At 47.0% G+C, this 23,905-nt stretch overlaps 1 non-coding gene across 1 annotated transcript; it reads right to left on the reverse strand.

Moving 5' to 3' along the window:
* Positions 1 to 21,373: 21,373 nt before the first annotated feature.
* On the reverse strand, positions 21,374 to 21,445 carry TRNAA-UGC (transfer RNA alanine (anticodon UGC)). Its single transcript has one exon. It is a non-coding gene; the product is annotated as a tRNA-Ala (tRNA).
* Positions 21,446 to 23,905: the final 2,460 nt, after the last annotated feature.

Genomic DNA, 23,905 nt, shown 5'->3' on the forward strand with positions numbered 1-23,905 from the left:
CGCACCTGACGGCGCTGTCTTAAATTCTACGTGCCCTGACTTCGCACCGCAAACGAACGTCATTGTATTTCAAGTGAACCGAAATGCACCCGCCAAAGACTGTATTCGGCTCAGAAGGCGACTTCATAGCTACGGAGGCACCGCAGCGCTCAATGCTGGTATGCAAGTAAAAGTTTTGCAGAATACTGAAACACTTGTTGTTTGCAATAAGTGTTCGCAAGGCACAGCGGCGCCAGAATAAGTGGTACGTTGTATATAAATTAACGAAATAAGCACTGCTCCTGGAATACATGGGCTTATTTTGAACAAAGACATAACTTTCGACTTACACGAATTCGTCAGTTCCGAGCTGTGACGCTGTAAAGAATTATAATTTCACCTGACAAGCAGTGCCACTGCCAGTGCTGTTCCAATCACTGGCCTTTTTTTAACTTGAGAAAGCTGGAAATGTTGAGATTTCTTCGAAAACCGAATGTGATTGCGTGAGTAAGATAGTAAAGGCAGTAAAGTTTGTACTGTTTCTGTGTAGTTTTATTCTGAAGAGCTGCACACCGTTAGGCCATCCAAAATAAACGAAAGTGCTTATTCTTAATAAGCACGAAGAGTTAGATAGATTGACATATGCTGCAATCTTTACATCAAGAGGAATCGCTTTAGCCTTAAATATAGCATGGCTGCATTCGTTATGCGCAGTATTGAATCGTGCAAAAGATACTTAGGACAGGTATTACCTGATACGAATGTGCAATGTGACATGGTGAAACAATTATAATTGTGTAGTTTAAAATGTACAAAATTTTTTGCACCATAGTGCGTGCTTTCTAACCCAGCGGGTTCCATGCAGACCAATAATAAAAAGAAGCCAGTTTACCTTGCATACTTATCTGTCTGTAATATCGATTATTTCAACACAGCTGAACTGAAGTGACCGACAAGATACACAGTAAAATGTAATATGAGACGCGTTGTTTTAGCATTCCTGAAGTGTTTAGAGCTCATCATTTCTTAGAAGATAAACTCTAGTTTTTCGCTTCATCCTGTAAAGAATCATCGTTCACAGCTCAGGCGTTGCCAGCCCTGCTTGCACGTTGTGTTGCGCACGCAAAATGCTCAACGACGAGGTTGGAGCACATACTAAAGCTTCGCCCAGTTGCTGAAGCTAAAGAAATCATACAAAGATTATCAAATCTGAATTGCACGGCTAATTTAGGACAATCGACATTGATAAGATATTTGACTAAAGCCAAGTTGTGCCCTTAGCGACCGTTTCTTGTACATTTTGCGCCAGCTTTAACAGTGCTCTCTCTGCTGGTTCGCTTTCTTCTGGGCCTCAGTAGGACAGGCGTGTGTCGGAGTCCACTACCCTTGGCAGCAGCCGTTCTTCAATAACACTCGCTACCCGAGTCGGCTTTCCCCTTTCTCTGCGGTGTTACAAGCCTGCCAAATATGTTTTACTCCTGCTTGCCTGTGTTTGCTAACGATTGCTTGATATTCTTTTAAAGTTCGCTCTGCTGGTGGTTCCTGGCGACTGCCGCTGCCTACAATGCACCGACCGTGTGCACGCAGGCATGTCAAGCGAAATGTAGTGTCGAACCACAGCTGCTTCGCGCCCGCCTTTTAAAACCAACGCTGTCGAAAATGCCGCACCAAGATTTGGGCGTCAGGAATCATTCAGGAATGTCTCCCAGGATTATCTCGAAACAGGCGCGTGAATTCTGGCTTGAACGGTCATGAATGACTGCATTAATGGCGAGAAAAGAAAATTCCGTGACGCGCGTGAAGACAAAGGAGGGACATAGACGGCAGCCATCGCAGCGAAGAAATTAAACCAGAAAACGAAGCCTCGCATGTGATTAAGAGAAACACGGGACCATAAGCTAAGCTTCATCAGATTAATGGCACTGGCCTTGAAACCAAAAATGTTTTCCACAATGTTAAAACAGTGCTAAGCAACCAGGACGAAGAAAGAAGGAAACACACACAAAGGCGCTGATCTTACAACTAAATTTTATTTGAAGTAAGCAGGTCAATTTATGCGTACACAAAAACTACGCACATGCGCATGGTCGAACACAGATGTACTCATTTAAAAATGCAAATAAAAACACACCGCATCAAAGGCTCGTGCAGTTATCGCCGATATGCTATCCCCTGTGCAACAGGCTCATTTGCTTGGAGGTTAGGGATACTGAATGTGTGCTGACGCAACAGCTTGTCTTTCTTATGATATGGAAGGCCTCGGTTATCTCTCTTGTGCGCCGATCATTGTGCACAAACAACACTTCCGTGTCGACCAAATACGGTGCGCATTTACACGTGAAGCAATGCTTGGCTAGGTTAGTCTCTTTTTTTCTCAAGGAATTGGCGTGCTCCATGAGGCGTACATTAATACATCGGCTGGACTGACCTATGTACGTAGAACCATATGACAAAGGGATCTGGTCGGCAATGCCAGTCCTGCACTGGACATATTCATTGACATGGTTGCTGTTACACACTTTCCTCTTTCTATGTCCTTCCATTTTTCTTTGTACTGCGGCCCCTACTTTACATAGTTTATTAGGGGCTGAAAAAAGAACATTAACTCCGTACTTAGCCCCCACTTTTTTAAAACGGTGCGACAGGTTGTGAACATATGGCATGACAGTCACTCTCTTCCTTTCTTTTTGACTAGACTGCACATCTGAGGTGCCCTCAGAGGACTCCACCGCATTTAATACTTTATCAGCACTTGACACAGTAACCGATTCCGGGTATCCTGCTTCCCTGCACTTGCGCACTTGGGCAAGGAGACTGCTGCTCATTTGATGAAGGCATGATTTGTTTACTGCCATACTTAAACAACTAGTAACAATTCCAGCATTCACCAACCTCCAAGGAAATGAGCCTATTGCACAGGGGATAGCATATCGGCGATAACTGCACGAGCCTTTGATGCGGTGTGTTTTTATTAGCATTTTTAAATGAGTACATCTGCGTTTGACAACGCGCATGTGCGTAGTTTTTGTGTACGTATAAATTGACTTGCTTACTTCAAATAAAATTTAGTTGTAAGATCAGCGCCTGTATGTGTGTTCTCTTGTTTCTTCGTCCTTGTTGCTTAGCGCTGTTTTAACATTATGGAGCATTTAAAACTCTCCCAATCTGCCGTTCTTCTACAAAATGTTTCCGTACTTGTTATTCGTCGAAAAAAAAAAAACGAAGTCGGTTTCAAAGCACCGGAGGATACCTATATTGCTGGAGGCATATGAAAAGAAAGAAGCATCTGGAGTACTAAACGTGAACCGTGTCTACAGTCGTGTGGCTATCAGAGCCTGTCAGCTTTTAAGACAGTTAATCCGCCCGAAATTGCAGAAAGTAGTAGTAGTAGTAGTGGTTTTTTAAAAAACAATAGCAAAAAGGAAGGAAAAAATTTTTGCTAACCCCGGCATCTGCCATCGATACTGAAGCACCTGAGCAGGGGCAGCGGAAATAAAGGATAGCAGGCCGAATGGAGAAATTAAATGAAAGAGGTGAGGGGACAGATGCAGCAAGAGTTTGCCTTACTTTTTCAGCCATCACGACGTCCGCACATTTAACGCGACTAGGCAGGTTTTGTTACCAAGGGGCCGCAGCCTTCTGACTAAAAGCCGACACTGTCATCTGGGCAGGCAGGTGGCGGCTGTGAAAAATAAAGTGTGAGGTGGATCCGTTGTGCATAGTAGGCAGCAGAACCTAAGGAGGTTGTGCTGCACATTTCGCAGGTGCCTACCAGACCGTGTGCTTATGATGGATTGCCTGCCAGCTATGCCGGCAGCTTTGGAAGAATGTCGTAAAACAGGAATTTGTAAATGAAAAGAACAAAGTGTCACTTCTGTCAGTTAAAATCACAATGAACGCAGAGTTGCACTAGGTGATTCCTCGCAAAATCTATAAGTGCGCCCTCGACCTCCCCATAACGATGTTAAATCAACGGTTCATTGATCTCGGGATGAAAAACACCTTTGCGGAGCTACGCGAAGCGTACATAAACAATCAATACTCGCCGTTGAACAAATCCTCAGCCGGAAAAAGCCTCCCAAACCGCCTACACATTGCCTACAACGCGCATGCGGAGGAAAAGACCACTGTTGCAGAGCACTGGCGCCACCCGCTACAGGTCCGACCTCTGCCACAGAACACGATGAAGGAGACTCAGGAGCGCCGCCGAACGGCGCGTGCGACGGCCCTAAGCGACGCAGCGGCTCTCGCTGCATGGCCTTCTACACGAATGCTGCTGGCCCACACCACAGGGGATGATATACGGCCGCAGTAATCCATCAGAACGCGTACGTTCAGGGACTCACTTTCCGTGCCCCAAACATTTCACACGCGCCCCAAAATTTTACATAGATGCGAGTACCAGGATCGCCCGGACACACGTGTTGTTACTTGGACCCCAGCACAATCGAGACTAGAGAGAAACGAGGCTGAAGAATCCTCAGCCCGCGCGCTCAACCACCGGGTATCGCTTCGACACTCGCCGCCTGAGGTGTCAGAAGCTAACCCGGTTATCACTTACGAATAAACTATTAAATTATATCGAACACAGCATAGCCGCTTTCATCCCCCTGCGAAAGGGCTAGCCAAAAGCGAGGAGCGTTGGCTGATTCTCTTCTTCCCTGGTCGCTCGGGCCCGAGCTACCGCGAAAGCCACAGCGGTCCTGGACTAGGGTCCCCTCCTATTATTTGTAAGGGGCCGGCCCTTAAGGTCAGTTGCCACTCTCTCTTGTAGATTCTTATTAATAAATATTTTTCACAACCACCACCGACCCAAAGCTAGATATTGCGGAAACTAAATGCAATAGAAATGCACCTACCATCCGAGTCAGGCGACCTTTCCCTTGAAGCATTTGTCACCTCACAGTCTAACACTGTATAAGGAGCTTTGGAACGATTCTGTCACCAGATCGACGTTCATAAGCCCTAATTTGGATAGTTGGTATGTATTCGCGGTCACAACGTGCCAGAGAAACCAAGGAACCGCGAAGAGCTTGCGTCATCTTGGTCACTCCTTGGTCTTCGTCTTTGTAGCGCTTCTTGATTTGCAACTTGGCGGATGTGGACCAGATATTTTCTGCCTGGATTGCAGGTATTAAGTAGAAAAGCATGTAGCCGTATTGCTGTAGGAACCACAATAATAATGAAAGTGTCACAAGAACTTCAAGAAATGTTATCATAACACATCGTCCTCGTTGTACATGGCGGTCGGGCACGTTACCGAAGATAACATGACACATGCCACAGTGTTGTGCACATTGAGTTTGCAGTTGAGTGTATCCTATCGGTGCATGTACGAAGAAAACGGAGGGTATTCAAGAGGAGGATCGCGTGATCCAAAAAGAAAAGGGCTAAGCCTGACTGGACACAACGTAGTGAATTATTTTTTGTTCGAGCGCAGAAACCTCAATAATATCGCTTGCGTTTTTGCAGAACCGGCAGGCGCAGAATTTTAGAAATGGTGCGTGATGTTTGTTTTAAAAAGGCGCTTGAATACATTCTGCCAACCACACGGGTGGCTGACGTCATGCGCTATGCAGAACACCATCATGCCTCTACGTGTGCTGTTTTCATGCCGCCTCACCGCATGTGTGGAGCGCAGGTGCGCACCAACGTAGGGACAGGAAATTCTTGGAGTAAAGCCTAGCATATGCTATTCACTACACACGTACGGCCGGTTCACGAACAATGCTACCTAGCACCGCTGCTTTAATCACGTCATAAGCTAAGATCCTACTTTTGCATTTAATTTTTGGGTTTTTATTTACCATAATGTGCCATGAGTGTATGTAAAAGTTGTGATGATGCAAGCCTAAAAGAATGCCTAAAAGCCTAAAAGCCCACCAGAAACGGAGCTCAGCTATTCTTTAGTGTCCGATTTTCAAAGTGGAGTTTCCTCACGTGTGCACCAGCAGTGGAGTGTTAACGACCTAACGGGTGGAGGGTCAACGTCGATAAAGATGAAACACTGCGTTTCAGCACATGTAATTAAGCCTTACTGCAGTAAATAGCGAAGTAATTACTAGAGGAAGTTTTTGTGTTGCAGCTCTGAGAACCGCTTTGCTTGGATAATAAATCGAGCGGTGCAATTTCTCCTTGGGTTCGTCAGCAGTGCGTTGCCATCTGAAAATTTTAGATTTCTACCATGTCCTCCATTAGCTGTTCTCGAGACATTTCCCTTATTGACACAGAGTGCCAGGGCGGAATCATACCTGTTGGTTATCAAGCACTGCTGTAGTAAGGACCAAGTTGAACAGCCTAGCCAGTAACGAAACGATGTCTTGCCAATAATCTTCACAAAAGCGGATTCAGTCATGAAGATGAACGTCTACTGCACAGCCGCATTATTTCAGCGCCTACAAACACCCCCACTTCTCCCACCCCTATATATGCGCAATCCTCGAAACATGCCTACCAGGAATCCACCCCAAAGTTCCTGCGCGGCTATCTTATCTAAGCCAACAAGAAATTTATGCTGGATGTGGTCATGTGCTTTTAATAATCTTTTTTTTCTTACTTGACTCCCCCTATTCTGTAATATATATCCTTACCTTAGGTATATATTACACGACGCAAACCGCGGCAGCCGCGTTTCGATGGAGGCGAAACGCAAAGGCGCCCGTGTGCTGTGCGATGTGAGTACACGTTAAAAATGGCTAGTGGTCTAAATAAATCCGGCGCCCTCCACTACGGCACCTCTATCCTCCTTTCTTCTTGCACTCCCTCCTTTCTCCCTTTCCTTCTGGCGCGGTTCAGATGTCCGCCGAGATGTGAGACAGATACTGCGGCATTTCCTTTCCCCGAAATCAATTTTCATTTAATTTTTTTTGGAGGCGAGGAGCTGCCTGGTCCACTTAACGACGACGTTGTGAGGTTCGCCTTCACGGCGGGCCCAAGGAATCTGCGTCTTGCGATAGGAGGATATATTTACGTGTAAATTGTTGAAAGAGTGTGCTTTTACACACGGCGACAGTTTAAATAATATTAATTGGTTTTTTTGGGGGGGAAAGGAAATGGCGCAGTATCTGTCTCATATATCTTTGGACACCTGAACCGCGCCGTAAGGGAAGGTATAAGGGAGGGAGTGAAAGAAGGAAGGAAGAATAGGTGCTGTAGTGGAGGGCTCCGGAATATTTTCGACCACCTGGGTATCTTTAACGTGCACTGACATCGCACAGCACACGGGCGCCTTAGCGTTTTTCCTCCATAAAAACGCAGCCGCCGCGGTCGGGTTCGAACCCGGGAACTACGGATCAGTAGTCGAGCGCCCTAACCACTGAGCCACCGCGGCGGAGCACCGCGACAGTTTAAATATTTTAATCTAGGAGAGGCGTACAGCATGTTCATAAGCGGCAAGGTGAAACAGCTCAAGTCTTTCAACGAAGGAAAGCGCGGTGACGGTAGAGGCCAGCCAAGCACTGTCCAAGCAGTACCAAGCATGACACGTTGTGAAGGACGACGGAACTGTTGAAAGGGCTCACTGCACTTGCATGGCCGGGTAAGTAATCGATTCAGAATGCGACGCGCAAAGCCATAGTCCCTGCCTGTTATTTTGTGTGTGTGCGCATGCCCGAGTAATCCGATCGTTGTTTCGAAAATTCTGCATAAATCACATCAAAAATCAGAAAAGCGCGACTGCTCGAAAAGCGACACTTGTGTACTAAAACATTTTGAATCTGTATGTGAATTGTGCGGTTTTGATGTCCCGAAGTTACTCAGGCTATCCGGGATGTCGTTGTGAATGGCTACGATTAATTTATATTACCTAAGGTTCTTCGACGAGCACTCGCGAGTTTTTGTAGTTCGCCTCCAAAACATAGCCGTCGGGGCCGGGATCGAATTCCGGACCTTGGTACAATCCAGCGAACGGTAAAGCAACTAAGTCAGCGCTGCGAGGTGAGAGCAGCTCGGGGATTTTTTTTAATAGGCCGCATCTTTTACTCCACATTTCTGCGTAAAAACAGTGCATTAATTCTAAGTGAAGCGTGTTGTCCATAGAAAAATTGTGGTCCTATGCTCTGATGTTCTGTTGTACAAATCTCTTCCACATTTTTGATTGCCACATTTATCAGCATTCTTTGTACACTCCTTAATGTTTAAAGCCTTTTTCAATGCAAATTTCAGCCTTGTAGAATGCTGTACGCAAGTGGCTGCACTGTTGTTTAGTGTCGAGACATAGGTTCAGTATGGCCTAACAACCCACCTCCAGTCGACGTTGCATGCAAATGGATTGAGGCATCGAAAGGAGGCAAAGTAAGTTTCTGCCTTTATTCTGCAACTGCTCGTGTTCTGCTTTTGTTCTGGCAAAGTAGTAACTAAGCACTCAACTTTTCGTATGCAGCACCAGTCTCCAAAATCGAATTTTTCAAGCAGAAAATAGGCCGTGCACCATCTCAAGTCAGCAAAACGCACGACCACACAGTACCTACTTTCAAAGATGAGCAAGTGTCCAGCTTTCTGCACCAAGTGTGTGTAAGGAACACAGACTGATTTTCGGCGCATAGGAGGAAAAATTGTATTCTAATCTTGTAACACTTAAAAGGGCTCCAGTGTTTAGCCTGCTGCAAAGATTAAGATGCGACCGCGTCACAAGTAGGGCACTAATGCATATACTGTTTTGCAGGAAATTGCATCAAACACTTTGCTCCTGACTTCATGACAGACAGTGAGGAGACTGACTTTTCTCCTGAGACAACTGCCCAGGATTCTGTACCATCAGCCAAGGGGGTAGCAGCTATCCCTAAAACGGCCTGTTGGGGAACTCTACCAGGATACTGACTTGAACACGGTCATAAAAGTGCAGCTGACAGCTGATTGCTGCAGTCAAATTGAGGGGTCAACTCATAGCCAGGGAAAATCGCTTGGATGGATAAAACAAAGCTGAAGCAGAATTACGGCCTCTGTATTGCACCGCATGGCAGCATGCAGAACTGTTGCAGCGAGTCGTGTTGCGGAGATTATGGGGTATATAAGAACCTCTCAAGTTTCCAACTTGCAGTGAGGCTCTGAAACAGAGCAAAATGCTAAGCAAGCATTCTTCGAGCTCGGGTCGCCAAAGGACATGAACTGTAGTCTTAGAGATGGGCTCTTTATTGCATGAAGCATGCCTTTGATTAGTGCATCTCCACATGCTATAGTGCCTTGTGCATGCTGTGCACAGTCAGTGCTTGAAGTAAAATATCCTGCAACAATGAAAGGTGCTTCAATCACAAAGGGTTGCACTAAACTTGCATATCTAATTCAATGCTTTCTTCTCAGACATAATCATGCATAATATATGCCGGTGCAGGCCCAAATGTTTGTGGTGTTCACAGGATGTTCACCGGTAAGAGAAATAATAGCCTTTGACGAGATCTTTTGGGCGCATGCTAAAGGTAAGGGAAAATCTTTTTTTTTTCAACCACATATTCGCCGAGCTGCCATCGATGGACATCTTCAACAAATTGAATGTGCAAAGAAACGTGTTACTGACAAGGCACCAAATGGGGAAAGTTGTTTAACAATGATTTTTCAAGAAATATTTCACTTAAAGTGTGCAAAACCTGGGCGCACACCCAAGCAATGGGCTTGCAAGGCTTGTCGAGGAATTGGTCACAATGATTAAAGAACGGGGAATTTTCTTATTGCACTCTCCCTTCACCTCATGCAACGTACTTCTCTGACCTGAAGGATTAAGCAGGTTTTCTGTTCTTTGAAACCGGTGGTGGGCCGAAGTCTGAACGCACTCGCGTGCTGCCATATTCCTGTGTGCTATGAAACCAGGTGGCACTGCACTATGTCTTTAATAGTCTTGAAAGTTATGTCTGTTTCAAAGTGAACTTTTTATGGCAGCTTTTCATGCTACAACTCCTCGGCTTAGCAGAGAGATGCAAGAGATTTAACCTTCATGTATATTGCGCAGATACACTGCAGTACAGTGTAGCAGATAATGTGTGCAATAAAAACCACTTGCAATAACTTCGTGCGCATGAATACATATTATTACATGCCGTTCATCAGTGCGTTGTTTCTGTCCATCTTTTTGCACAGCAGCATTATAGCACCTAGATATAAGCCACCTGCACCCTTACGGTTGTTGATGATCGGAGTTTGCACAATAAATAATGCAATGCATACAGCCTCAACTTTGTCAAAGTGCGGCAAAGCGTATGTCGCAGCTTCTTCTACCAAAGTTCAGTGAGAAAACATTTTGGAAAACCCGGAAAACTGTCCGTCTTTTTATTGCCGTTTCGACATGGATGCGTACTCTAGATAGTTTGCTTGACGTTGTAACTTCTGCACCTGGTAGCTGGGCACGATTCTTGGTCAGGAATGGCATCAGCAGTGTTGCACCTCGTGCAGCAAATATGTCATTGCATCGAAATCCTCGGTCAACCAGGAAAACGTCCCCTTCCGCAACCTTGTCTAGAAGGCCACTAAACAAATTAACTTCCTTGCCAGATATCCTTTCTCCCCATGCTTTCGACACAAACGTTATGGCTTTTGAAGGCTATGTCACGACAAGTAGCTTCCCCGTATTGTGGTGCTTGTAACTGGAGTATGTCTGGCTACTTCCAGTCATTACCAGCGAAATTTGTATAAATATCTCCGTGCAGCCAATGATTCCCGCGATATCATCAAAGAGAGTGTCATGAAATGCTGCTGGCCCATCGGCTTCAAGCTCCCGCCGAGATGGCCAGACAATGAACCGCTTCAGGTTGGTGGCGAGATCGAACATCCAGTCACGTATGAAAAATATCACTCCCAGTCTGTTTGAAATACAAAATCTGCACGCCATGTCTTAAGTGAGCAGGCCTAAACGCAGCCTCATGAGGACTAGGATTAAGTGTGTTTCTGGATCATGGCATGTTGCAGACGGCAGCTACGTCGACAGCACTGACTGCAAGAATGCAGAGAACATAGCTGCAGCCACGAACCCTGTGTAAAACTTCACAGATTTCATTGTCTGCGTTACCTCATCTGTGGTCATCCCAGCATTATTTGCTGGCTTATTCTCAAGCTCAACAACTTTTTGATTTGTTGCTGACAGATCTTGCTCTAGGCAAGCCGAACGCTGCCTTAGTGTTTCATTTTCTTTAAGTCTGACACAACTTGCATGCTGGGAGTGGTTTGTGTCTCCATATTAGACTTTTCTTCAATGCAGACATCTGAAGTTACAGATGGGGCAGTATGGCAGACATCTGTTCCTGTATCACTTGTATCAAGTTGAGAAGTGCATAACACTTGTCCTGAATCAGATCCATTAGGCCCGGTAGCACATGTAGCAGGTATGCATGCTTAGTTCAGTGCTTTTCGCTTAGCACGTCGAAATCAGGCGATTTTTGGACAATGCTCCCTGAAGCACGATAAGGAAAGACGGATGGTACGTAGTCTGGATGTGTAGGTTCATTTGATGGTCGTCCTATAAAACAAAAATGAAAATGTCACAATACGCTTCTAAATGAAAACGATATTAGCTTTACATGGACGGCAGGAAAGAAGAGAATGGAGAAAATAACACTAAGGGTGCTTGGACAGAAGTAGATTCTTGGAGTGGGCACATATAATTAAATAAAATTTTTCAGGCGCTGGAAGCACTACACCAGAATGAGAAATTACATGCGCACAAGGTCGTTCGTTCTAGCCACAGCAGTTGCGTTTTTAACTGTTTTCTTTACAAGAAGCACGCACTCATGACAACAGTAAAGAGCTGCACTGGCGCCGTCATCCATCCTTTCTCCACCCGACCAGAGGCAGACCAAATCTAATGAAGCTACAGCTGCTACGAGGAACGCTATACCACAAGTAAGTATGTTTGAACCACCATGTGCTCTAAACGCCCGCCGACGTCGAATAATACTCGAACGGTTTACGGCTTCGCCTCTGCCAAAATGCTGTCGCCGCCGACATGATCGAACACGCGATCCAGAAAGAAGAAGGATGCCTCAACTACAGCGCCAAATATGCAAGCAATAAAGAAACGTCAAGCGAGTTCGCTTTCGGCGAGCAGATTCTCGAGCTCGTATCACAGCGTGGTGACCAGTACTACAGTTGCAAGGCCTCAGGCTGGTCTAGAAAAATACGAGCCAGTGTTCTTCGGTTCAGCACCAAGCCAGCGTAGCATAGGGTGCTGCTCTACGACGCCTTGCACGCTCCACACAACTGCAAAAAAACTTAAAGTTACCTTGTAAGGCTCCAAGTAGCAGTCCTATTGATAGATGTAGTTATTAACTGAGCGAATGAGGATGTTACGATTGGTCACTCATACCATTCAATTGCGTCATCGGCCATGCATCAAAGCGAGCATAAGAAGAGCAGGAGCACACTACGGTACAAGCAGGCTCTTAAAATGATTAACCTTGAACGAAGTTGGCAGAGCAAAGATGCCAACTTTTCGTGGGCAGCCATTTATCCTGCCGCACAGCTGCGTTCAAGGCATTTCTGTGCTCCGTGTCCGCAGGGAACCTGAATGCGCGCTTCCGGCAGGAGGGTGGTTGCAGGCCGCAAGCTGCAGCATGTACCAGTCCACGTCGTGATGGAGTCACAGGAGAAATTTTGGCCGCTGAAAACATGTTGCAACGAGCAACACTGGTACGCGCAAGACGCAATCAAAGCACGGGCCGAGAAGAACCATCCGTGCGCGCTCGTCTTACGGGGACGCCTGAAGTTTCTTGGGTGCATATCCCATTTGCGGCGCATCAGCGCACTGTGGCAGCACTGGCGGCTAGGAGCTTCCAGAAATGTTTGTATTGTGTTGCGTTGACGGCATTCAATACCCAGGAAAGATGCCTAATTGAAACGCGACATCATGGTTGGCATATTGCTATGCTTTTAAATGCAACATGTTCATCGGACGTTTGCCTCTGAAGAAAATGTTGGTATAATTTGTTCTTGAAAAACACTGCAACGCATCAAAGCCAAACAAGGAAGGGACAAAAAAACAGCGCAGAAAACAGAGCTTGTCCCTCACTTTCATTTCATGCCGTAATTCAGTTATAATTCAAGATATTGTGCTTTTTTTACCTTTTTCTATGGGTTATGGAAGATTTATGGGGGTTTAACGTCCCAAAGCGACTCAGGCTATGAGAGACGCCGTAGTGAACGTGTCTGGAAATTTCGACCACCTGGGGTCTTTTAACGTGCAGTGAAATCGCAAAATACACGGTCCTCTAGAATTTCGCCTCCATCGAAATTCTACCTCCGCGGCCGGGATCGAATTCGCATCTTTCGCACCAGGAGCCGAGCGCCATAACCACTCAGCCACCGTGGCGGCTGTTCTGGAAGGGAAGCTTTTGTGGTATAACATGGTCGGTATATAAGTGAACATATTGTAAGCCTCAATGGCGTCCATTAGGTTCGGCCCATTCTTCTGTGAACAGGGAGTCGCCAAAATATTTCGGAGTCGCGTCTGTAATTAACTGGTATAACACTGGTGGAAGGTTTTCTCTCGACCCGCTTGTTTCGTTATTTTATTACGGCATTATGACTGCAGGCATAAAATTTTATTTACAAATATAGATACACAATGAACTTTCGAAGGTTGTCCAGTGTGTTCCTGCACACAGAAACACTGGCAAATGATCGCTGATAAACATGACAGTGCTCTACATGTAATGTTTGATGGCATAGAATTAGAGATAAATAAATACAAAACTGAGTAGCCTTCGGGTGTAACCATAGTAGCCGCATTAATAAGGTTTACAAAACCGTTGGATAATGTGCCCATATTGAAAACATTCAATGAATGACTGCTGCACTCATGTGAATGTTGAAATCCCCGCGTATTATTGCTGTGAAGTTAACATTTTTAACCACAAATGCACGCAAATGATCGTAGAACCGCAGAAAGGCAGAGAAATTACTAGGCAATGGTCGATAGCACGCTGAAAATACATGTTTGTTAGCGACCACGGACAATATTTTATACCCTGGTGAAACTGCAGTATAAGAACTAATGATTTGACATTGAACGCTACCTGTAATATGCAATGCTAATCCCAAACATAAAAAACATCACTTTCATTAGTACGCCATGCTTCAGTTAGTATGATTACAGAAAACTGGAAAGAAAATCCAGCAAACAGCTACTCCAAGCACGGATCCTTGTTTTTCACAGATTACGTATTTAGGCAGACACATTTTAGGCACGCTGTTGGAAAGGCTGCCACAATTTCATTTACATCATTCGGCAAGTGAAACTCCACTTCATCATGGATCGTTTAGTTATTGCAGCAAATTGTACTCTTTACAGTGCGTCATGTTCTCCCGTATCCTTAATGAGAAGTGCATCAGCTTCCTCGGTCTTTAGAACAAGGACCTTGCCGATTGTGTACCAAGCAAACTTGCACCTTTCCCTTTTGATGCATCTTTCGCAGACGACAGAAGCTCCTTGTTGTGCCGAGTCAAGTTTTCTGAAGAGAAAATACGTGGGGCGCGGTCCCTGAGGGGTTCTTTTTCTTAAGCTACGTGTCTCTGGTCCCTTGCTATGTGAAGAAGACAGTAATTCCCTGCACGTTGCCTTGCCTAGCGGCAAGCCGAAGCTGCTGCAAACTGAGATACCTGGAGTTTCTCAGCGATTTCATTTAGAGTGGACATCAAGTTTACACTCTCTACAACGGAGATTCCGTGGACTTCAAGGTTCATTCACCTACTTTGGAACTCAAGATCTTTCACCCACTGTTGGAGGTCTGATTCTACAGATACACGCGCCTTTTATCTTTCTTTCATTTCTGTCACTCTTTTTCTCAGGCCCTTGATTTCATTGTCTAGCTTAGAGATCTTTCCCTGCAATTCACCGAATTTCTGCGACAGAAATTGAACCGCCTGTCCCATGCTATTCATGTTTTCTACTGGAGTGGGTAGGCGCCCAAGTTTCCCGTTCCCAGCAAACAACGTACCTCCCCAGGAGCGCCCAAAAAGGATGGGATGTCCCTGTCCCAGCAAACATTTATCGAACATTTCCAGGCCGTTGAGGCAGGACATAGAAACACAAGCAAAAGGGAAGTGCGCCCACTAATGTCCTAGAAACGTTTTTTCGAGGCTGTTAAGCAGAAACAGAAACAAATAATAGCATTTTGCTCCCAGAAAGGTAACTGAGAGAACGTTTTTGGGACCAATGCTTTTCAACAAAAAATACATGTTCACTCCTCGCTCCCTTTTCTCTCTTCCTCGCGGCAAAAGCTACGGGGAGAGGTTTTGCGCTTGCACTCGCCGTTTAGAGAGATCAAGCAGTTTTGTTCGAACAGCGAAGGAAGCGCAGTTCACCCCGCATCTCTCTCGTGGGCCGTCGGCTCCATGCTGCAGGCAGGCAGGCGACGGCGGTCTGCCTTTTCATTCCATCGCCGGGAGCGGCGGTCACCAACGTGCCTGTCTTCAATTGTGTTTGCAACTTCAGCACGGTGCGGCGGTCCCTGCAGGCATCTCCAACTACCAGCAGTCCTCGTTGCGCCGCTGTCTAGCAGAGGCGCAGTAATGGGCCTCCCGTCGCTCGCCCGGCTTCCTCGCTGGACGGAAGCCATCTTGCGCACACGTATTCGCGCAGCCCCTATAGCCGCTCGCGTGCAAGCCCCAGCGCTCAGCAGCTCTTGCTCTCATCACTGGGCTGTCGTGAACTTCGTGGCTGCGGATTCATGGCAGCTTTCCCGCGCACCTCGGCGTGCCCACATAATTCCTTTCGGAACTGGTGCAGCGGCGCGCGGCGCATCGCAAGTCTTTTGCTCAGCTTCACGGCCCTACACCATAATGGCGCTCTTACAGGCGTCGTTCGCGGCTGCGGATTTCAAGGCAATGGGCGACTCCTAGCGCGCATTCTGCAACCCTCAGCGCCTCCGACGACTGTGGCGTGTTGTTGGTGGCAGTGTGGCCGTCCCCTGCGGTCATAGGCGGGATAGATCTTCGGAAGCCCACCAGACTCTTAGTGCGAGTGCCCATGGATTAACTTGCTCTACCTACATTGCCGTCCTGTCGCAGCGGTATAGTTTGTGTTGTGTTCGCGTCGCTGACTCCCAACCTACCCCCACCGGATTACTTGTACCTTGATCACCTTGATGTCGCCTCCCACGCCGTATTGTGCCGCACGCGTTGTCTGCTGTACCGTCGGTGCGGCGAGCCAGGGCTCCTACCTCAAGACGTCCCTCCTTTCCATCCGACTCCAAGCCGTCTTATCTCCACACTTAGGCACAAAAAAATAAAACTGGGGTGTAACGAGGATATAATGCGTATGTTTGAGCGTTCGCTGCGCCGTGAGAAGGCGCAGGACAGAAGGCTGCGTTGAGCTCATATATACAGTTGCATCATTTTATTTCATCCCCGGGTTTCTGTTGGGAACGTCGTCAAGGTATGTGGTTTATGCTCGTTTTTTTTATTTTCGCCTCGTAGAAATAATTTTTTTCGTGTTTTCATTACACGCTCAAGATTACTCCGAGGCTCGAGCGAGAGGGAGGTTTCAGCCTGCAGAATATCCGTAACCTGAATCCGCGTATCTGTATCGTACGCCCATATCGTCTTTTCTTTTGGCACCGAGGTTGCTCTTTACATGCCTTTACTTTTGCGTGTGCATATATGCTTTTGTACCCTTTAGAATGTTTGTTTAAGGTGCATCAACTTTCAGCCTGTATTATGTTTTTATTGCTCCATTTTTTTCAGATTTCTCAGAGCTATAGAAAATTTCGGCCATTATTATTTGCTGGTGGCGTAGTGCTCCGTACATTGTGTGTTAAATGGTGCATACATATGCGTCTCTAGTTTGTATTCATTTAAATGCAAAGAGCATATCTAATAAACTGAAATTACATTTGTATTGCGCTCCTATTTCCTGTTATATGGGCGGGATCGGGCGACATTTTGAATAAATATTTCCTTTGTGTGTAAAATTCTAGCACATTTCATGTTCTTGTGGCGGGAGCAGCGCAGCACGAAACAAAGAAGAGAGAGGCGGGAATCAACGCTGACTAACAACCAGATTTTTAATCCACGTTCGATCGAATATATACATCTCGCTCGGAAATAAGGAGAGAACAGAAGCATGACAAACGCATAAGATGTACACGTGGTAAAAGAATTGGACAACGCATGCAAATAATCGATTTCGCTGTCACGAAACGCTATCGAAAGTATGCTGATGCATATACGTCGCTCTTTTGCCCGATGTTGAAGGCTTCTTCAATCTCCCTGGTTCATGGATTAAAATACAGCGGGATGACCATTGTGTTGATAAACTGCGCAGCGAATTCATGCTCTCTGCAATGTTTTGCTGATTCACTGCTCATGGCGCCTTTTATGGATATTTTGTGCTCTCGAAGTCATTCATTCAAACAGTGCCCTGTTTGACCAATGTAGGTGCATCCGCATCACAGAGGTAATTCCTAAACCCCGCTTTTCACACATTTCACATGTTTTTTCAGGTGATTTTTCTTGCATTGATTTTTCTTTGCTCGCTGTTGACTTTGGCGCACAGGCTTCTTAATTTGTTGGGTGCTGACATGACCACTTTTACACCAACTCTTGCGCCTACCTTTTTGAGACTGTTGGAAATGTCATTATTGTAAGGAATGACCGCGTACAGCTTCCCTTCTTCTGATGTGGTTGTGACATATTTTCTGCCTCTAAGTGCTTGCAGAATTCCTTCTAAGACACTGGATAGCTGTCTCGTCGGGTAAACTGCTGCGTTCAGCCGACTGTTCTGGGCGTCAAAACTTCCTCGAGCTTCATGATGGCAGGATCTCGTCAATGCGGCTCTCATTGCTACTTTTGCTATGGACTATAAGAACTAGGAATAGAAATAACAAGTGAAATACCAGAAAACAACGTTATGCGATTTCTTGACTTGACGCTAGCCTTTCTAGGCGCTCACGTATGCTGGCGGAAAGGACCACGAAGCTAGAAGGGACTGCTCCCCTACGCACCTGCGCACTCCAAGATCATCAAGCGGGGGTAGAAAAAAACAGCAATGAGAGCCGCATTGACGAGATCCTGTCATCATGAGGTTCAAGGCAGTTTTGACACCCAGAACCGTGGTCCAAAATCAGCAGGATGCCCGACGAGACTGCTATCCAGTGTCGCAGAAGGGAGTCTGCAAGAACCTAGAGGCAGAAAATATGTCCCAACCACATCAGAATAAAGGAAGCCGTACGCGGTCATTCCTTGCATTAATAGCATTTCCCACAGTCTCAAAAGGGTAAGAGCAAGAGCTGGTGTAAAAGTGCTCATGTCAGCACCCAGCAAGTTAAGGAGCCATTGCGCCAAAGTCAACAGCGAGCAAAGAAAAAAATCAATGCAAGAAAAACACACCGGAAAAAAGCATGTGAAGTGTGTGAAAAGGGGGTTTATAAAGTACCTCTGTCATGCGGACGCACCTACATCGGTCAAACAGGGAACTGTTTGAATGAATGGCTTCGAGAGCACAAAATATCCCTAAAGGGCACCATGAGCAGTGAATTAGCAAAACATTGCAGAGAGCATGAATGCGCTCCGCAGTTTATCAACACAGTGGTCATCCCGTCGTATTTTGATCAACGAACCAGGGAGGTTGAAGAAGCCTTCAACATCCGACGAAAGAGCGACGTGTGTGTCTGCATAACTTCAATAGCGCTTCGTTTCAGAGAAATTGATTATCAGCGTGCGTTGTCCTAATCTTTTAGCATGTGTACATCTTATGCGTTTGTCATGCTTCTGTCCTCTCCTTATTGCACGAGCGAGATGTATATATTCGATAGAACGTGGATTTTAAATCAGGTTGTTAGTCAGCGTTGATTCCCGCCTCTCTCTTCTTTGTTTCGTGCTGCGCCTCCCTCTTCTTTGTTTCGTGCTTCGGGAAAAATGAGATCCTCCTGGGGACATTCCAAATGTCCAGATGGGATATTTCTGGGAGATTTTGAGGTATTTTGTGTTTGTTGGGTTGATTGATGCTAGAAATAGACTTGCGTGAATTTCATCCTTATAGTCATCGTAATAGTCAAGCCACGCGCCTTCGTTGGTTCGCGGCCCGTTTCTGAGCATGGTTCCCTCCTGCCCAACCTCCTGCCGCTGATGTCGCTGCTATAGCTGACGTCATGTGTCTAGCCTGACTACCACCAGTTATGCTCATGGTTTCACCTCTACCTACACTCAAGGTGAAGCTTGCGACCACAGTGTTCTCTAGCTACATTCAAGGTCAAACTTGAATCATTGAGGCGTCTCGTTTATCCCACACGCTGGTCACCTGTCATCATATCCATTGTGTCCCCGCTGACGGCTCGAAAATGTGGCGTAGTGAAGCTTTTAACTTGAAAACTAATAATTATAATAATAATTGGTTTCGGGAGAAAGGAAATGGCGCAGTATCTCTCTCACATATCGGCAGACACCTGAACCTCCCTAAAAGGTTTGGTTTGGTTTAAAAGGGTTTAACGTCCCAAAGCGGCTCTGGCTATGTGGGACGCCGTAGTGAAGGGCACCGGAAATTTCGACCACCTGGGGTTCTTTTACGTGCACTGACATTGCAGAGCACACGGGCCTCTAGAATTTCGCCTCCATCGATATTCGACCAACGCGGCCGGGATTGAACCCGCGTCTTTGTGGCCGGCAGCCGAGCGCCATAGCCACTAAGCCACCGCGGCGGACCCCGCGCTATAAGGGAAGGGATAAAGGACGGAGTGAAAGAGGAAAGGAATAACGAGGTGCTGTAGTGGAAGGCTCCTCAATAATGTCGACCACGTGGGGATCTTTAATGTGCACGGACATCGCGCAGCACACGGGAGCCTTTGCGTTTCGCCTCCATCGAAACGCGGCCGCCGCGGTCGGATTCGAACCCGGAAACTCCGGATTAGTAGCAGAGCACCCTAATCTCTCTGTGGCCTCCAGTGTTCACAATGCCGCCCAAAGTTTGCGACCAACCTTGCCATGTACCCGTAGACACCACCTCAACTTGCCAGTCACCTCACATCCATGAAGCTCGCCTTCGTCGCCGAATACAATTCAATCACCTTGGTACACCACCAAAATTTTGTTTTTAAACGTACAGATCCACACCTCCGGGCTCAAACGGCTCACACACATATGCATATATATAGAACTGCCTTACACGGTGCTACCCGGCCTTCCAGTCCCCCGCCTATCTGTTCTCCTCGACCCCACCGTGGCCCACCTGGCTCGCCTCCCGGGACGTGAACCTGCAACGTGCTCTCGTCACCTTGGCCTAGGATCTGTTGAACGCACAATATAAAGGCTGTTTTAATAAACGTGTTACACCACCACCACCACTTCAGTCAAGATTCCGCCGCCCTCTATTTGACGACGAAGGAGCACTCCCTGCGCCGCACACTTGCTTTGGGCCATAAGTCGGCGGTAAACCTCTCCCGCCGTCAATAGACGAGGCAGCGTTTCGTAGAATCCGGGTCGTGATTGCACTCGCGCTGGCCGTCACGCGGTAATGGCTCCACTGCCGAAGCCTTTTCTCCATCTTAAGCTTATTTGATATGCCGCTTCCAGGCAATACAGGTCGAAATTCCCCATCTACTGCGGGTTCCCGAACTTTGAAAACGACGAGATACTGGCGTCCAGCCGCAACGGGAATTTTATCGGATAGTTCGGCATCTTATCATGCTTGAACGCAGTTAATGCATCATCGGTCACTCCTGCACTTGATTCCATCGGCCAACCTAATAGCATTTATAATCTTTATTTTTTCTTCATTTGCATCAAAATTTTTCGATTACTTCCTCAGAAAAGAAGCACCCCTAAACTAACAAAATAAAGAGTAGATGAGATGAAAAGGAAGAACTGGAAAAATGTTGTTCGCGTGGGAAAGCAGTGAACGCGTCTTCAGGACAGGAAGGAAGAATATCGGGCTTACATTGCACGAATGGTTTTCAAGCACTTTTATTCCAAAGCAGTTTAAAGGGCAAACAAAAACCAGCAGCATTCCATTCATCCCTTAACAATTACGGTACTCTCACGTGGCATGCACATAGCACCATGTCCTGCGATTTGGTAGAAAGGTACAATTTTTGGCGTCAATTTTTCTTTACCTAAAAGTCATATTTTTGGTCCACGTTGAAGGAATAATTTCAACAGCTGGAGCCTCTCTAGCCTTCTTTCAAAGGTCAGGAAGCCGTGCGTCCTCAAATCCGGCTTCACAGAATTTCCGACGCATATACAGTGTAATAACTAGCGACTTCTTGCTCACCAGCATATTGTGGTTTTCGTCATGATTATTAGTCATTAAAAAAAATTCAGAACGGCGGTATAGCTGGTAAGGTGAAGAGGTAATTTGAAGCGTTGCGCGAAGCTGTATGAACGGCGGATGCCAAAAAAAAGCACCACAGAAGCTGCAGGTCTGTACGTTATGTTCTAGAGAGCATTAGACATTTAAATGGGAAACAGAACAGAAACCAAAAAGTGGAGGAGCCGGGGTTCGAACCCGGGACTTCTCGCATGCAAAGCGAGCGCTCTACCTCTGAGCTACACCCCCGACGAGATTTCACGGCTCTAGTGAGTCAGTTTTTGTCGGTGTTCAGTACGAATGAACAAAAATGATTAGTATATGAAAGGAAAGCAGCAGCGGAGCCATTTTGTTCTACCTACACTTGCTAAACTATTGTGATCGGTATAGCATGACTCCATTTTTTTCGCTAGTGTACAAAAAGTGTAGCGCGGTGCACCTAAACGAACGCACTTCTTTGACTCGTAATTCAGCATGAGAACAAGATTTTCTGTACGTTTTTAAGCGAAAGCTTTACTACTACAGCCAGCGAGCCATTTCGGCTCGTCGTGCACGTCAGCCGTATGCCGTGGCCAACGAACGACCTTGAGCCGCCGTTGCCTCGCAACGCCGCAGCCGCGCTTCAACAGATGGCGCCGCCGTCGACGCCGCTGCCGCCGCCGCTCGCTCCACCAGATGTGCTCCGCTGGGGTAGAGGGAGAGAAGGTGTCGCCTCCCGGCAGGCTTATATATGCGCTTCACCCTAGTGGACTCTAGTCGTTATGGAGAGCGGGAAAGAGACGCAACAACGACAGAACGAAGCGAGGAAGAGAGAACGCGCTCAAGAGACGCCAGAAGAGCGCGCCGCACGACTCGTGAAGCGTCGAAACAAAGATGCGGCTAGAAGTAATCGTGCCACGTCCCTGAGTGACTCTTCAACTGCGGAAGAGACCGCTTTGAGTTCTCGAGAGCATCGAAATGAGACGCTGCGTAGACGAGGTGCCTAGGAAACGAAGCTTTCGCAATTCAACTAGGGTTAACCAGAGCTAGACCACAGCCATTTTTTTTGTGAGGCTAGCCGACGAAAAATGAAGGCAGGCGTTCGGAACAAACAACGCCATTGTTTTGCTGGAAACGCCGCGAATGGTTGCGATGGTGCTGAAAAGCCTTTGTTCAGCCAAAATAAAGAGGTGAGCATCTTTAACGAGCCCCGAAACAGGTGGAGTCTTTATTCTCGGACCCCTGTGGTCGAATCCGTCAGCTTAGCCCTCCTGACCAAAACCCTTTGGGCCTGAAGGTCCGGGCAACCAAGCAAGGCCACCCGCCGCGTTGGCTCAGTGGTTAGAGCGCTTGACTACTGATCCGGAGTACCCGGGGTGAACCCGGCCGCGGCGGCTGCGTTTCGATTGAGGCGGAACGCAAAAGGCGCCCGTGGACTGTGCGATGAAAATGGACGTTGAAGATCCCCACGTGGTAGAAATTACCCTGAGACCTCCACTACGCCACCCGTTTCTACTTTTCATCTTTCACTTCCTCCTTTATCCCCCCCTTAGAGCGCGTTTCGGGTGTCCACCGAGATATATGAGAGAGTTACTGCCTCATTTCCTTTCCTAAAAAATTAATTAAGGTTTAACTACTGCTGAACTAGGTTAGAGTGCGAAGGCTGTGGTACATCGCTGGTGTACTCAACAGACGCGGCTTGGCAGTTGAGTGCGTTCCGCACACTGTATAGGTGGCGCGCCTACCCTGCCAGCCTCGCAAGTGGCGGGCAGTTAATGGTTGGTCACGATAGGCTGGTGACACAATGAACACCGGCTTCCTACAGGTTCAGTGCCGCGTTTCTGCCACAGCGTTGTCAATGCCAACGCATGCGGCGTGTTTTCGTTGCGACTGAAAGAAAAATGAAAAGTAAAGTGCACGAACCTGCCCACTGGCTCAAGCGGAGCCACAATCGCTGCCACGTGCAGATAGTATGAAGGGTTGAAAGAGATACGAGGAAAGATTAAAAGAAAGGACGCGTATCGCAAGAACCGTATCATCTGAAGCGACGACGACGGTTTAGCACCAGATACCCCCGGTGACCAGGAGACCCCGCCACATATGCGAGAACCCCAAGATCCCAGGCCTGTGAGGCCAGGAAGCCACCCTGCAGCGCACAACTGTCGCTACCGCCACGTAGCTTAAAGCACGACTGAGGTGTCCACTGTCCCAGGCGGCCATTTATGCTCCTTTCCTTTGGTGTCGAAGCTCCCGCTCTTTATCGGTTTCGGCGGCGGCGGCTGAGTAACGTCATAGCTGTCATTATTTCTACTCAGTTGTAGGTCAAACTCGCGCACACAGCGAACAACTTACAAAGGGCAATAGTAAAGCTTTCGCTTTAAAACCAAGTTTCACTTCATTTATTTCACCAAGCAAGGCCGCCTGCCATTCCCCTCTGTAAGCTTGGGGTGGGAAGAGAGCGGTTGCTGTGCTGCCTCACAGGCCTGCATATTTTCTCTGGCGTGGTCGACGGCAGGGGATGTGCACGAGCGCGTCGATGATAGCGGCAGCCTTAGCTTCTAGCTATTAAATCGCGTACACGACTGAATGTTCCTATTTCAGCCTGCTGAACTGTATACTTCACATTTAGAGAAGCCGCGCTCGCTCGGTCGAATTGTTGGCACTGAGTGACCTTGGTTAAAAACTTCGTTGCTAAACACTGCTGAACTTGGTTAGAGAGTGAAAGCTGTG

This window comes from Amblyomma americanum, chromosome 2 (assembly GCF_052857255.1).
Source record: "Amblyomma americanum isolate KBUSLIRL-KWMA chromosome 2, ASM5285725v1, whole genome shotgun sequence".
NCBI classification, from domain to species: Eukaryota; Metazoa; Arthropoda; class Arachnida; order Ixodida; family Ixodidae; genus Amblyomma; species Amblyomma americanum.